The sequence below is a fragment of the Manacus vitellinus genome, unplaced genomic scaffold (genome assembly GCF_001715985.3).
Source record: "Manacus vitellinus isolate BGI_N305 unplaced genomic scaffold, ASM171598v3 scaffold_101_pilon, whole genome shotgun sequence".
NCBI classification, from domain to species: domain Eukaryota; kingdom Metazoa; phylum Chordata; class Aves; order Passeriformes; family Pipridae; genus Manacus; species Manacus vitellinus.
Genome location: NW_021938802.1, coordinates 339,465 through 354,712, shown reverse-complemented (window position 1 = coordinate 354,712; position 15,248 = coordinate 339,465).

Sequence of the window (15,248 nt, the reverse complement as noted above, 5' to 3'; positions counted from 1 at the left end):
GAGAAGGTCAGAAAGTTTAACAAGAGTTGGCTGCTTAATTTTCACAGAATACACAGTTGCAGCGTTTAGGCAATTGCAAGCATTATTTCATATTCTGGTGTGTGATATAATTCTACATGTTATTTGTCTCACTACAAATTAGCAGGAGAAAAGTGAAGAGTGTACTATGAAAAGTTAGGAAAAGTTTACATTTAAAGAAGTTCTCCGTAATTCATAACATATATATGAAAATGCTATCCATTTTAGTAAAGAAAGGTGGAGACACACACCAGTCCCTAAAGGAAAAGCAAAATGCGTAAAACCATTAGGTAGACGAGTTGTATCATACAATTTTTAGTTTTGCTTTTTGGTGTTTGTTTGTTGTTTTTTTTTAACTGCCTTTAGAATACAAAAGCCTTCTGAGTCACCCTTACTGTATCTTGCCAGAATCAAAGACGAAAATCAAAGATAACTTGTGGTTGTTGTCATGTTGGCTGTGAAGTAATAAGAGACTGACTACTATTAACCACAGTACTTTTCATGAAAGGCACTACTATCAACAGCTCAATTGATTTGTTGTCCATCTATGTCTTTTTCAGTGGTCAGCATGTAGCTACAGGATCTACCTGTACAGCAAACAAAAGTAAACCCTGAAATATCACAATAAAAGGTTTTGGAGATCTATATGGCACACATGCACCTTGTGAAAAGTCATTTTAACTTGCTTCTCATGGAAATAAATTATTCAAGATAAAGACCTAATCATGCTGAAATATGTTTATACCTAAATAAAATACTATGAGTGTACCTGAGGACCAAAAGTGTTCATCTGAAATGAGGAATCAGTTTTTGGTGTGACATACAAACACAGTTTACTAAACAAGGATTTCAGTGACTGGTATTTTGAAGGCCTCATAATTTTTTCTTCTTTGTTGCTATGATTTTCCTTCTCACAGCTACTCAGACACTGCTTTTCCTTTCAGTAACCTTAACGCGAGAAGAATTAAGTATAACAGTGTTTTCTTCATTGATTATTTTTTGGACTAAGAGCAGGTCTAAAAAAAATGGAGAGGCTGGTTCTGTGGAAAAATGTCAAGCCAAAATATTTTGTAAAAATATGTGAATTAATTCTGTGGTTTACACATCCCTGCCTCATATCATACAGAAAAATGATCCTGACCAAAGTAAAATCTCAAGCTTTTTCAAGATGGTCCCAACCAGACTTGCTATGCAAATGTGTCATCTACTAATCTGAGAAGTGATCCAAGAGGAACTGAGAAAATCTATTAAGTAACTGAGTGGATAATGGGCATGTAGGACCCCTCAATAGAGGGAAAACTCATTCACCACCAGAGAATCACTTTGTAAACTTTTTAAAAATAATGCTAAAATGGTAAAATATTCTGAATCAAAGTTTAACAGCAATTAAAATTTAAAAAGAATGAACTCTTCATTAACATTAACTTTACATTAACATGTGAAATAAATACCGAGAAATTCTTCCCATTCTTTTTAACTCTGTGCTAAATGCAGACCTTGGTAAGAATCCGGTGACAGTATTGAGATTGCAGATATAGCTCAGGCTAGATTTTTGTTAAAATACGGTTCCCTTTTCCAACAAAGACAAGATAGTCCAAATCTTTTAGAACTAAGGAATATATAACAGATCCAATTCTTAGTAAACCAGGTCTCCTGCCTGTGGCAATGATCAATATGTGATATGCAGAGAAAGGCTAAAGGCTTCAGCAATACACCTAAGCATTTTGGCAATACCAGAGGCATCAGTGAAGAGGAGAAAAGTCTCTTTTTAACTTTTCTGAAGATCAGCCTAAAGCATAAAAACCAGAAAATCCGTACTAAATCAATTACTTGGCTGCATTATGTTATCATAATATATGTCTATGCCATAAATATTTTCAATATGTTTTCACTTATTTTATTTAATGTCATCATTCTTAATTTATACTTAGTATCAAACCACATCCTCAGTGTTTAAAAAAAAAACCCAAATAAATTGCTGGCTCTGGATCCCTTTCCCCCCATGGTGTGGGGCGGCCCAGTTCTAGTTCCATCTCCATCTGAGGAACCATTCCGACGTCTTGAAGAATAGGGAAAGGGAACTCCAGCATCAGGGGTTTCTTCATGTCCTGAGCCTGGAGGGGAGAGGTGCCCTCCCCTCCCCCCACGCATGTGGTTCCATGGCCGGCAGGGAGACAGCACACCAGGCGTGGAGAGGAGGCAAGAGAGAGTTTATTGTTGGGGGTGTTACATTTATAGGGTTAGGGAGAATCACAGGTTAAGCAATTAGAAGTCTCAAGGGGCTTACAGGAACACCCAATCACAGGAAGGGGTTAACAAGGTCCAATGAGAACACCTTAGGACATCTTCCCGGGACATTCCCGCATGGGAGATAACAGTTGCTGTGGGGGGCGTTGGGAAGAAGAAACATGTGTTTGCAAGGAGACCACAGAAAGCCATTTTGAAACATGTTTAAACAACAGTCTTCTCATATAATGCAGGTTTAGTGCCACAGTTGGCACTTATCTGTGAAGAGGAAAGCCCCATAGGGATAAATGACACGTATAGATGTACCTGCGCTTACAGAGAGGTATAAGTGAAGATGTGACTCAACTAATGATGAAGTTAACCATTTGGTATGTGCAATGAGCAGATATTTCCAGAAGGTTGAACAGGTTATGCAGAGTAGTTGCCTAAATACTGATTGGATGCATTAAAAAACATTGAGGACCTGGGGCTAAGCACTTACTCTGTTAACAGAAGTGTTGCTTGTTTTCATCTAGCAGTTTATCTTCTGAGTGACTAAAGGGACCTCAGGCCACATTGCAAAGGAATCTAATGGCCTTGCAAACAAGGTAAGTGCTAAGAGAACTTCTTATCCACAGTTACACAATAACTTCTAGTATGTTTGAATAACACGCCTCAGATTTAAAGTCATGCATGATAAATATCCAAAAGACTACTAGATCTCAAAAGGCATGAGAGATCTAAAGAAAACCTTGCCTTTCTCTTCATGGATTTCTAAAGATTCCTGAAATTCTGTTGTGAGTCAACAGTGGGTGTTTTAGTTTCACAAAACACAAGACACTATACCTTCTCTATCGCCACTCTGAATGATTGCAGAAGGTTTTCTAATGCTTGGCAGGAGCAATCAGATCTATAAAGAAACTCAGAAAATCACAATGACCTAGAACCAGATTATTTTATACAAGTATTAGTTTTAGCTAAATATACTCTGTAGTACTTAGATAAACAGTGGGTAATGCAATGTGTAGAATAGGAATCCTCAAAATTATTACTGTCACTGCTTAGAAAGTGAGTAGGTAAGAGGATCAAAATCACTGCAATATAATTTTTTATCCCTTTTTCATACTGAGAAAAAATGACACTTTTATTAAAAATGGACTGATGGAAGTTATGTCCAGATCCAGTCTACAATTGGACTTGCTTTGCTATCAGCATTTATGTCTGAACTAACACTGGGATTCACAAAGTAACTACTAAGATATAATTTCTTAGGTATTTTTTACTAAAAAAAATGAAGGGTATCATGAACAGTTGCAGTTTTTCATTATGCTAATGAACTTAATCACATTTCATACTCCAGAGTTTCCTTTAAAAATCTATTAGAGGTCAGTAAAGAGCTGTCTTTGATGGACAGCTTGATCTCTGGGACTGGATTTTTTCCCCTGCTTTCCTCTGAGTCACATATCAGCCCTGACCATGTCTGTGCTCTGACATGATAGATAGAGTCTACCAGCTACAGGTATGTGTCAGACATACCTTTCTTCCATGCTTGAGAAAGGAATTTTCCACTCATTTAGATTGGCAGGATCCTTTAAGGGATTTATACCTTCTGATGTATGACACATAATTGACTTGCTGAGATAACTGGAACATATTCTTTCCTTACCAACCACTGAATGTGCCTTCATCTCTCCTGCAATTACTTTTTCATAAATATTTAACCTGATTAACATCTGAGTTTCTTATTATGTATATGGCTAATATCTTGAGAACCTATTAACTTCCTTTACAAAATCCAGAAAATAGGTTTATCATGGCATAGGGCTCTACAGAGTCTCACTTGGAACAGAAACTAAGATACCCTATCATCAGTGAAATACAGGGTAGGAAGGGGCTTTGAGAGGTCATCAAGTCCTATTTATGAGATAATCACCTAATTTATTCAGTAACTGGTCATAATGTTTTGGAGTTTTCAAGTGGGAAAGATAAAAGTTTATAATGGAGACAAATGATGGTGTGTCTTTTGTGGTACTGATATAAATTAACAATCTCTTTCTAATTAATTTTAATAATTGCTACTGGCTTGAATGCTGTAAGTAGAACTTACCTGAAGACAAGTCATTTTTCTGAATATTCTGCGTAGAATGCCTCTGTTAGGTTCAACTAAGGGGTGATTTTTCCACAGAGTTATCTTTTTTTGTGACTTGCATATAGTACGCAAACTACAGGATGTTTGCTTCTACATGGCTGAATACCCAGATTTTTCCCATTTTCTTTGGTTGGTTGGTTTGTTTGTTTGTTTGTTCTCAGGTATTGCACTCCTGTCTATGTTAAATTTCACACTGTTACCTTCAGACCAATTTTTCATGATCAATTTGATTTCTGGTTTGCACCTGCCGGAATACTTGGTGTTGCTGGTCTGAACTCATGAAGCATTGAGCTTAATGCAATCAAAAGACATTTTCTCAGAAGTTATAATTTATTATGAATAAAGTAGATCTCCTACTGATATCTTAAGTCCCATCAGCTAGATGAAGACACATATTTTAAAAAAAAGGATAAACTGGGACAAAATCCAAAAGTACAAAGTTATACTGACTTTACTGGGATATCATCATCATCTGAAGATGTATATCTACATAGCTCTATACCTCTTATTTTTAAAATACAGATACTGCAATGCCTTATTATGTACCTACTCCCAGATAAGAAAATCCACTTTTTTTTTTTCACGTTGCATTTCTAAAATCCAAACATCCATACATTTAGCAAATAGCTTCCTAGGTGATTACAAGTCATAAAGCTTTTCCTCTTCCTTTATGGCACTGCTGCATCAGGCATTTGAGGAATATCTCTCTTTCTCCCTATATTCACTCATCCCAGATAACGCAAAATAATTAAAACATAGGCAATCAAGAACAAGTGAGATTTATGGAATATAAGAGTTTAAATCCATGTGGGTTACAGAGGAAATGGGGGTCTGATTTCATGTACAATTGTCTTGACCACTAAAGAGAAAGGAAATCTAAACTTCCCTTCTTTCTGTGGATATGCTTTCAAAAACAGGAAGCCACAAATCCATTTTGTGCAGTGCCCTATCTTGTTCATTTGGCTGTTTAAGAGAATCTACCCACAGGATTATCCAGTTTTCGGATACAAATCAGCCCTGTTAGGTATCAGCTAACCCTGCACTGCACATTACCAGTGACGAGGAAAAAACACAAGTCTAGTTCCCTGGGATATTTAAGTACCAGTATACCCAGGGTGAAAAGGCAGTTGACCAAGAGCATTCATCACCAGAAAACCCACTTTAAATGTCCAAAAGATCTCCAGTGTAATAAGTTGTCCCATGTAATAAGTGCATTTTAAAGCTCCGCAATTCTATGTAATGAGATACAAGAAAACTAGTACTTATCCAGTCTGCTGCTGCTGTTATTAGCTTTGTAACAACAGGCAATTCCCAGAATCAGGATCCTGCTCCATTCAGGTATTGCACTAACAAGGATAAAGTTTCTATAATGTATATGTTTCTGTAATAAAACCCAATGTATTTGCTACTTGTAGCCACTTCTGTAGAAGCAGACCATCACCACTGCAGACATACCCCTTCCCTCACTTCAAGTTTCACACATATCAGAAGAAACACTTCATCTCTTTCCTTGCAAATTTAGGCATATGCGTGAAAACTTTGGAAATTAGCACCATCATTCTGTGATTTGATGTAGAATAAGGCTGTTAGGTTTTCCAGAAATCAAAAGGTGTGAAATCCCTCTTGCAATTAAATCTGTTGGAAGCTTTTGTCAAAGCACTTTTCTTTCACCCTCGACTGTGTTTGTTTGTACAGAGGTGTGTCATCACCTTCCCCTCTCCTTGCAGAAGCGAGTGTTATGAGAAAGTTTCGTGACCTACAATGTTTTTCTATTCTTTACATAAAGTAATTCCTACAAACAATAGCATCTAGAAGCAATTCAACCAAAAATATCTCAAGCCAAGCTTTCACCATGCAAATAACAGGAAGTTAGTATAAAACCTAATTAAACTAAGTGGCACAACCCTAAAATTATAGGATTTAGCCAGCGGTGAAATAATTTATTTTCTGATAATGAATGATTTGGCATAAACCATGAGAAAATATTTCCATTTACAAATAAGTTAAGGGAAAAAAAGAATGTGAACATCTGGGTAGCTTGATATTCCCACACTCAAGGAACTACCAGTAACAGGTCTCTAAGCCCTAAGGTGCTTTCTCTTGTTACATCCTAAAGCTATCAGGGTGGGAAAAACATTAATATATAATATTTCTCACAATAAGTCTCATACAACAGGAAAAGAAAAATTGCCAGGCTACAAAACTGAGAAGGAATTGTAATTTAGAATACATTGTTTCAGTAGAAAAAACTGATTGTATTTAATGTTGTAAGTTAAAGTGGTTATTTGTCAGGCCCAGGTACAGACAAACCTCAGTTAACGAATTTACTTTAAAGCAAGACAGGAACATCAAGATCTGGATTTTTGACTTTTATTTTTAAGGAGGAGTTTCTGTTTCTAAATTGTGTCATTCAGTTCTGCATGAGATCCTTATTTTTTTTCTGCTCATGAAGTCTCTTTATAATCAAGTTGTTACTAATTTATTAAAAGATTGTACTACTGTATACATTAAGTTCCCAGTCTTCCATTGGAACGTGCTTCACAGCCCACAGACGAGTTACTATAGAAACTTCCAGAATGTGATATCATCAGTATTAATGTAATAATACCATTGAACTCAATCCTAGTGAGCTTGAAAGGTCATTTTCAAAGTTAACAGCCTAAAGTGGGGCCACAAACTGCTGTTCAATAACTTGTTAATTGTTCAGAATTCTAAGCATTTTAATGCTATGACCTACAAAAATGTAGCCTGCTGTCTAAATATGATTCATGTAATTAAAAATACTGCTGACAGAGGTATATGCATTCATTTGCTCTTTAAGTTATATGCCTGATTTCACCTCGATTGTATGCAACTGTTGGTTTTGGGTACAGGCTATTTCCTGCAATTTTGCAAAGAAAAACAGAAATGTGACTTTTTTCATGATAAAGAGAATGTGAAAGGATCAGAGCAGATGCAGGCTTAGATTCCTTTGCCCCACAAGATTATTAAAGGAGATCTAAGCATATGTTCCTGTTAAATATTAACAAAGAGTTTTTAGGCTATCCTCTGCCACATCTCTTTTACCTATTCAAGTCAAATTGGCATGTTCTTTCTTTTTTTTTTTTCTGGTATTAAAACTGACTGTTGTGTCTGCAGATTTTTACCAATACAAGTACCATTTTTGGACTAAAAAGTCATAAAAGAAGGTGTATAGGCTGCAAGGGTTCTTTTCTTCAGAAGACATAATGCTGATAACCATGAAAGTTTCAGTATTCATAAAACTCTCTCTTCTGAATTCAGACTCCCTCACCACATGAAACACTGGACAAAGTCATCATAACTGATTACTGAGTACTAAATGAGGCAAATCCTGGCAAAGCTCATATGGCTAAGGAGATCATCTGGACCTCAAACAGCTGGAGAATCAAGCAACTGTGCCTGGGATAACCCATCCTGGCAACGGCTGTCTGTATGGGGCAGACCTGCCTTCTGCAGCCAGGAGCTCTGGCATCAGCTCCCAAGGTCAGCAGGGATGTTGCATAAATAAAGTTTCCTTTGCCCCATGAATTTCTCCTTCCCTCTCCCTCCAAATGATGTTTTCTGAGTTATTCAAGAGCACAAAGGAATCAGTCTGAAAATAGATAACAAGTACTTTATGGAAAACCAATTTCCATATGCTTTTAAAGTTCTACAAGTACATTTATCTCACTATATCAAATAGTGAAAAATGTGTCCTTTTTCTGTCTGTGTTTTATGAGTCAGCCTACATGTTATTGCTCCTGAGACCCTCTTTCAGATTGCTTCCTATTATTTTCTGCCATAGTTTTTCAGGAGATAGAAACATAAAATAGGTTTTTTCAGTATCACATCAATGAATTTGATGGTCATTTCTTGTCTTGAGTTAATAAAAGATTGTTCTGTGTTTCTTTCTTAATGATTTCTTAGTGTCCATGGATTACAGGTATGTGAAGGAAAAGGCTGAAACACAGTGGTGTTTCATACATACGAGAATTTTCAGGTTACTGCAGTCACTTGCTTTAGATTGAATATATGAAGTAAAGCAGCATGTCATTCCAGTGCATCTGTGGAAGATAGGATACAGATTTGTTTTCCTTGGCACCTTCTAAATGATTAAGTCATCTCAATGAAGGATTCACTCTCCAATGGAGCATGCACTGTGCGTACTTTTCCAAGGAGCATAACTATACTTTATAACCTGTGAATTAGCCTCATTATACTCCCATTGACAAAGATATTTGTGAAAGTATATAAACAGCAAACTACTCCAGGTATTTCAAATTTTAGACTATGAATTCTGGATTATTCTCATTCTCTGAATGCTATGTAACAGATTTTTGTTGTTGTACATATGGCACAGGTCTTTTTACATCCAGTACACTCTGGCAAAATGGGATTGTGAGACAATTTGTAAGAATGGTTAAAAGAAAGTCACATACAGACAATATTTGCTCATTTAATATGGCAGCTTACCAAACTTCATAAAATAGCATGTTAGAAAAAGCACAGAGTGAAGAGAGTATTAGAGTTTTGTTATTTCTATGATAGCTTGCCCCTAAGATTTTTAAATAAATTTGTTTGAATTCTGGATTTGTGAACTCTAGCCTTTCAACCTGAATTATAACTTTCTTCCATTTCACATTCCACTACTCCTTCCTATTTATCCACTTAGGAGCAACTGGAATTTATGGACTCTTTCAGTCTCTGTGACCTGGTGTTCAACAGTAGCTGTGCTGATGTCCCTAGCTTTCCTCACACACTGGAGCTGCAAAAAAACTAACCTAGCCAAGTCTGTGGTTTATTTTATAAGCAACTCCAATGACACAGTTGCAGCTCTATGTTATATTTACTCCAACAAGAATGTTGTAATAGCACTTATTTCTTTCTAGATCATAGAGAAACACATGAGAAATGGGAATTGTAGTAAAGAATTATGTAGCCAAAGGATAACTTTATTAATTGTCATTTGGATCCACCTCTTGGAAAAAAAAAAGAATTACGTATGTGTTTCCCCCGTCATGGTGGAACTGACCCCAAACATCTCCACTGCTGTTGAGAGAGTGACACCAGCTGAAATACTTTAGAGTGTTTGCTGATGCTTTGATAAGACTAATATTCACTTTTTAAATATTGCTTCAGGAAATCTTTCTCCTCACCTCCTTCCTTCAGTGTTTCCAGGACTGTTTTTCTTTTTATAAAGCAGTTACTCAAAACATGAAGTGAAGTTAATTCACGCGAAGTGAGAGCAGCTATGGTTAGTGGATGAAGTAAAATCACAAATGACTTATTAGAAGCCAAAACCAAGAAACATGTCAATTAATCCTTTTATTAATACATCAGCCCCACAAATTAATTCTTACTGAAAAAAATGCATCTATGTTGTTGTTTTTTCCTTGAAAAATGGAAGTTTCCACAGAATTATTGCTTATTTCATCTTTCAAAATGCAACATGACCCTAGCCATGATTTCTCTCCCCTCTCCTTAATGTAACTGTTCCAGACATTATTTTACTAAATGTTTCAAATTAAACATTCTCTGTCAATTACATATGATAGAGATCTGCTAAGATAACGAGTACTACTACAATGCCTGCTTTAATTGTTACATTACAATCTCCAGACCTGAAAAACTCCAGAGACCTTTAATACATGAAACGTCTTTCAACTGTGTGGGTGTGCAATTCATTACAAGTTGTTCCCCTCCCTCACACCTCTCTCTTGCACACTCTTTCCTCTCTCTCTTTTCAAAGTGGGAGAAGTCTTAAATGCCTTGAAAGTGTGCCACTGCCTTGGAGTTTTGCAGTAAGATGAAATATCATTTAAAGTTTAAGCATAATGCTGCTTTGAAAGCTCTGCACAACAGAGCATAAAGCAGGAAAGCATGAGCAGAAGGTCTGTTCAAAGAGCAACAACAAAATGGTGACATTTCTGCAAATGTACAACTACCAGATATTTGTTTAAGGGGAAACAATCAGCATCAGAGTGATTTTTGGCATCTCTCTTTAAGAGCAACTGACTGAAGGACAGCAGAAGTTGAGCTCTATTTTCTTTTTTTTTTTTTCTTAGCAATGTAGAAACATGCTGGGCAAGAAAACATTTGTTCAAATAAACTTTTTTCCCTGAAAGACAAACCTTTTTAAATAGTTTACAGCTGATGTTCGAGTCAATTATCCCAGCAGTTATCTCTTCTGTTTGTTCTTATCTCAAAGACTTTATTGCTATAAGGCATTCAGAGTCTATGTATAGTAGTAGTATGACCAATCTTCGCGAACAAAGATTAGGAAAGGTCTTTTACCCTTCCAACCTGCACAGTGGATTTTTTAGGTGAGACACAGTGTGCGCTGAACTGAGCCCACCCTTTAATCCTGAGGTTCAACTACAGGGGCCGAGCAAGCTTGGACGGTGGCAGCGAGGTCCTCAGGACGTGGGTTTGTTTAGAGTGACCTTCTCTTAGATGGATGGCCTTACAGGGCTGACGAGCTCCATCTGCCCGGAGGGTTTCCCTGACTGGGAATCGAACCCGGGCCGCGGTGGTGAGAGTGCTGCAACCTAACCACTAGACCACCAGGGGGCCCCCAGAGTCTATGTAGAAAACCTGAAACAACATACAGGTATAATATGCAAAGTCTTATTTTATACTGAGGTCATATTTGTAGAATCACAATATCATTAACTTTGGAAAAGACTTCTGAGATCATCAAGTCCAACCATTAATAAGCACCATCATGTTCATCACTAAACCATATCCTCAAGTACCACGTCCATGGGCTTTTAAAATACTTCCAAGGATTAGTGGAGACACCATGAAAAGGAAATGATACAAAGCTACCTTTTTTAGTTTCCCTAGAAAGGCTATTGTAGCTGACCTAATTTACGCTGACTACAGGCAGGACATCTCAAACCTGCCCTGAACTGACTTTCCCCATGCATGCTTCTCTGACTCTGGGCCACCATGGGACCTCATTTAAAGTGGGAGAATCTTCAGCCATCCTCTAAAGATAATTTTGTTGAGAAAAATCTCTTGAGATTGCACATAGAATTTACATGGAAACATTGTGAAACAGACAGTTCAAAGAATCAGGTGAAGTCACATTGAACCATAGGTAACCCAAAAACCTTTGTAATTTGGTTTAATAAGGGTAACAGGAAAAATAATGACCAATATGATAACACTCATTGCTCATACTCTCAATATGTTCCCCTCTAGTGAGAGGAAACACTGTTGAATGGTTTATTAAGGTGATGTCTTTGCTTGGTTTCATACTAGATGTCATAAGGTAGAGCTTTGTTATTATAGACTCCTCAGATTTTCACTTTCTATAGTACATAACCAGTGCCAACTCATTAGCCTCTTCCCAGGTAAAACTGTGAGCAAGGACTTTTCAGGATCTGACTAGACCTCAAAGCAGAACCTGACCAAACAATTCAGTCAACCTATCTGTTGAAATTAAAACAAGATTTTTTTTTTGAAAAGCTGTCTCTGGCACTTTAAAAACCTGTAAAGATTGCATTTCAAATGGGTTAGCATAGAAGACAACAGAACGTTTGACTAATTTAAAAGAGCTAAGTCAGTGCCAATGCATTGATTTTAAAACTAAGAAAGTCTGTATTTATCAGATCTTGTTCCAGTACCTAAATGTATCACTGACTTCAGGACATACATTTTATTAACCAATTTTTGGATGGTGCCAGAGGTCACTTGACTTTTGGGCAACACACTTTCCAAAGATTTGCCAAAGATTTGCTGAAGATCTGGGAGAAACAGCATTCAATAGGGTCCTGCATAGAGCAATTTAAAACTTTTCTGGATTGATGAGGACAGATAACAGCAGTGACCCAAAAATCTGTATCTGGCTGCTAACCGTAAGACAGATCTGTAGTCTGGTTTATCACACACATTACATTCAGGTGGCCTACAGATGCCAATTGTCCCTGTAGTAGGCAGCACCAGGATCCTTCCATGAAGGCTCTGTCAGCTACACGGAGGAATTGAGAGCACTTCCAGTGGATGTAGACCAGGGTGCACAACAAATCCAGACATAGGGGCAGGCCTGAGTTTCCTTCACTGACTCTCTCCTATATTTACTCATGACCACACAGAAACATCAGGCTGAATCCATGTAACCTGTGTTATATGGAAGTTTATGCTCAGTGTGGCTCGCATTTACTGTTCAAACCTCTGTTTGAAGTAAAAACTACTGGGCCATGCCCTGTAGCTCTCAAGCCTTTACTTTATTTCCCCTCACATACTACATGCATACACCAAGGCTTTTCTTGGTTTTTAAGCCTGTCCATATGACAGGTGATTTCCTCAGGCTGAGCTGTATACCCAGCTTCAGTGTACAATAAAGAAATTGTCCCCATAGAAAAATCATTAATCTACCTAACAAAGAAATCTTTATGGCATAGTCAGGCAGCTTCCTGAACCTTTCAAGTATTGAATCTAAGGACTTCTTGGCTACATTTATTCTTCACTCCATCTATTAGAGCATGTTAAATACACAGTATTTACATGTTGTGTAACATACAGCCATTTGTGGGTCCTCTTACTTACAGTAAGTACCAGTAAGATCTTTGAAGGCAAGAAACCTGTGATTTCCTTGTCGAGCCAAAGAGGATTTAAATCAAGTATTTTTAATCATATATATAATTGAGAGCTATAAACAAGGTTATTCACTGAGATTTCCTTTTCTTTATGGAAAAAACCTCACCAAAATAACAAAAAAACCCACAAAAAATAAAAAAATAATAATAAAAAAAAAATGAGAAACTAACTTTCACAGTGGTATATCCAGATCTGTAATTTGGACAACTGTAGAGGATCAGAAGATACCTGAAAATCCTGTGGAGTTTAGAGGATCTGACTGAAGTTTTGCAAGTAAAAATGTAAGCAATCTAGAGATTTTCACGTGACTAAACATTGAGTTTAGACATTCAAGTGAAAATTTGAATTAGCCTATTCCTGTAGACTCAGTCACAGAGCAAGGTAGCTAAGCCAGGCTTTACTTCAGACACAGATTTACCTACATGGTGATCTCTGCAATACCAGCTAGTACACACTCCGAAAAGCTCACACTCAAAGCAGAAAAGTCACTGAAAACAACTTGTTAGCAACATGTAGGTATGATTCAGTATCAGAGGACTTCAGTAAAGCCTTTGATGCTGTTTCCTATGGCACTGTCCTGGAAAAGCTGACAGCCCACAGATTGGACAGGTGCATTCTTTTCTGGGTTAAAAACTGGCTGGATGGCCAGGCCCAGAAAGTAGTGATGAATGGTGTCACATCCAGCTGGCAACTGGTCACCAGTGGTGTTCCCCAGGGCTCAGTACTGGGGTCAGTCCTGTTTAGCATCTTTATTGTGATGTGGAGGAGGGAATCAAGTGGCTCCTCAGTAACTTTGCTGATGACAATAAGTTGGGTGGGAGTGTTGATCTGCTGGAGGGTAGGAAGGTTCTGCAGAGGGATCTGGACAGGCTGGATTGAGGGGCCAAGGCCAATGGGGTTCAACAAGGCCAAGTGTTGAGTCCTGCCCTTGGGTCACAACAACCCCTTGCAGTGCTACCGGCTGGGGGCAGAGTGACTGGAAAGTTGCCCAGCAGAAAAGGATCTGGGGGTGCTGAACACAAGTCAACAGTGCCCAGGTGGCTCAGAAGGCCAATGGCATCCTGGCATGGATCAGAAATAGTATGGCCAGCAGGACTAGGACAGTGATAGTCCCCCTGTACTGGGGACTAATGAGGTCACACTTTGAATTCTGAATTCAGTTTTGGGCTCTTGACTACAAGAAAGACATTGAGGTACTGGAGCACGTCCAGAGAAGGGCAATGAAGTTGATGAAGGGTCTAGACAGTAAACCACATGAGGAGTGGATGAAGGAGTTGGATTTGTTTAGTTTGGAGGAAAGGAGACTCAGGAGAGACCTTTTTGCTCTCTATAACTGCCTGAAAGGAGGTTGGTTGGCCTCTTCTCCCAGGAAACCAGCAACAGGACAAGGGGACATAATTTCAAGACGTACCAGGGGAGGTTCAGGTTGGACATCAGGAAGAATTTCTTCACCAAAAGAGTGGTTAAGCATTGGAATGGACTGCCTAGGGAGGTGGTGGAGTCACCGTCTCTGAAGCTGTTCAAGAAATGTCTAGATCTGGCACTCAGTGCTCTGGTCTAGTTGACAAGGTGGTCATCTGTCAAAGGCTGGACTCAATGGTCTTGGAGGATTTTTCCCATGTAAATGATTTTGTGATTCTGTAATTCTTTCTCAGAATATTCAGGGGAGTGATTCAGATGCCAGGTGCCTCCATTGCAGTCTAGCTTTTCTGTGTCCTTCAAAAGCCAGCACTTCTGTTTGACAGGAGAAACGTAAAACAAATATACATTTTCCTTCATCTGAATTACTTAGTGAATGTAATATCACGGTCCAAAGACTAGGTCACTTTCTGTGTTTCGTAAATTATAAGTTTTCAACAATACACTAGTTATTTTAGAAACCAGAGCTTATTAAAGTTAAAAAGGATATATGAAAAGTAAAAAACAAGGGAAGAACACTGCCAAACAAGTAAGTAATTGGAAGTTTCTTTTTAAGAAAAAAGCAGTGCAGATCATTGATCTAATGCAAGTACTAATTATTTGTAAGTGGATAGGTTGAGGATATTTGCCTCATTCAAAGGACAAGTATGTGTCTACCTTACAAATTTATTGTGGGAGGCGTGTCTAAGGCACAAGGGACGTGCCGGGGCAGAGAAGCCCAGGGGAGTATGCACCGACATAGGTAACCTCATTGGCTAAAGAAGTCACATGGTGTTGAAAGATAAAACAGTGCAGATTTTGAAATAAACCTTCTTTGTCTCACCACTTTACG